The sequence below is a fragment of the Lissotriton helveticus genome, chromosome 3_1 (assembly GCF_964261635.1).
Source record: "Lissotriton helveticus chromosome 3_1, aLisHel1.1, whole genome shotgun sequence".
Lineage (NCBI taxonomy): Eukaryota > Metazoa > Chordata > Amphibia > Caudata > Salamandridae > Lissotriton > Lissotriton helveticus.
Window position 1 is genome coordinate 1,477,597,702 of NC_136061.1, and position 2,290 is coordinate 1,477,599,991.

Sequence of the window (2,290 nt, forward strand, 5' to 3'; positions counted from 1 at the left end):
AATTTCAGTTGTGCTTTTCTGGAATGGTGCCTGTTTAGTGAGGGAGGTATATGCCATCCATAGAGTAGTTAGGTGTAACAATGCGTGGTCGCTTTCCTCTGTAAAGTAGACATTCAGATGCGTGACTGACTCCTTTTGATCCAATCCGCAAATTAGGTAATCGAGAATAGAAGGGGTTCCATTTCCCCGTCTGGTCTGTGATGCTGGTATATCGCCTTTAGTATTACCGTTAAGTATTATCCCGTTTATGCTTGGTAATAGAGATAAAAGCAACCTACCTCTTTTATCAGATTTATTACCCTTAGGAAATTTTGGAAATGGCATTGCCAATGATTCTTCTTTAGCTGAATTGGCCCATTTTCTGATTTCACTATTTGAAATTTTTCCATTCAGGTCGCCCATTATTAAAAATGGCATTTGGGTACGATCATCAAGGATATAGCTGATTGTGTCCATTATCTCGTCAAAAAGGACATCGTAGTTATTCCCTGGTGGAGCATAAATATTAAAAAGCAATATTGCTTTTCGAGGACCTGTGGATAGTGAACTCAAAGCCACCTTAATACACTGCAGGTTTTCACACTTTGTGTCAATATTTTGTTGGTTCCATAGGTATTTTTCACTTAGGAGGATTGCCAATCCACCCCTTGCGTGGCCACGATTCGATTTCTTTGCGGGAATGTCGTAAACGTAATATCCTTTCTGACAGAAGGTTGTGATTGCCCAAGTTTCCTGGAGGACCAGGATATCAGGATGGTTTTTTATGGCATCGGTCATTTTGTTGGTAGTTTTCCCCGCCATATTCCATGATGTGATGCTCAAGCCATTACTAAACAGAATATTGCTGTTGGTTAATTATTTTGTTACTGTTAAGTGTCTCTGATATCCAATCCCAAGATTTGGGTGATTTTTCGACAATACTTCCTTCTGAATCTTTACTCCATACTGTCCTTTCTCCTTCGTTCACTTGGATTTTTAAAGTGTTATTACCCAGAGCGTATGGTACCGGCTCTTCCCAATTATTGAAGGATTTATACTGACGTTTACTTAGTGTAGAAGGGTTAAAAGGTCCGTTAAATCCTTTGTTGTGTTTAATATTCCTGGGTTCAGATCTTGCAATTACATCGTAACCGTTTTTGTGTAATGTTTCTTTCTCACTGAGAATTATCCCTGGGAGTACTGGAGACCAGAATAGTACCAACGCTAATTTGTTATTTTCTTTTTTCGGAAAAGTCACCAAATCTAACTCATTACTTGTGAGCAAATGCAGAGAAGGTATTTGTTGAAGAATGTTGACTATTCTCCCACGGTTCAGTGGCACGTTGTCAGTGGGGAAGAGTTCTTCAATTATGAGATATTTTGATGTTATTCCTTCCCCAAGTGTAGATTTACTGGTGTCTTTTTCTAATATTCCTTTAGTTATCAGCCCAGTTTTACAAAGTGGTGTGACCGGAAAGTATACATCTGCTTTTGGATTTAAAGGTTTCGCTTTCAATATAGTTTGGTTAAATGAGGATACCTCAGATTTTGTAGCATTAGAGTTTATGAAGACTTTTTTTTCCTCAGCAGTTATTGTCGGAGTTGTTTGTTTTTGGAATCTGAGTTTGCGCACCTTTTTTTTGTGAATTCTTCTTAATAACTTTCTTTTCCTTTTGTTCCCTTTTGCGCTTATGACTCCATCTATATCTGAGGATTCATCCTTGGGATCATTTTCTAGATCTTTTTGAGTGGTTATTACATGGGTATCACCGACCTGCTCGAGTTCATGTGAGACTGATTTATGCGTGGATTTCAAGAAGATGGTTGGTTCTTCTTTGAAAAGTTTCTTGAGTGAGTAAGTTGTAGATAATGTGTTGTTCATTTTTGATTCCTTTGTTTTTATTTCCAGTTTTTCTACTTGAGATGTTTGTGTGCTTTTATCGAGTTTGTCAGGGGACTGTATTTTTGTAGTGCAATTAGCCAATTGACCATCAAGGTTTAGCGTTTTGTCGTGTTCTTGTTGTTTTTTTATTGCATTTGATGAGTCGTTTTTCCTTTTTTCCTCAACGAGAAATTTCAGTATTCCAATTTGGACATCAAGGGTGTCGTCTGAGTTTGCTAGAATATGACCTAAATGGGTCAGAACTGATTCCAGTATTTCCTGCAAGATGAAAAGGGCTTTTGACGTAGGTGTTGCAGGAATTGTTGAATTTTGGTTTGGGAAAAAAAGGATCGAGAAAAGACTCATGTACTGAGTAGTGATGAATTGATTTTCCTACAGAACTGATGTTTAAAATATTTTGAGTTAATG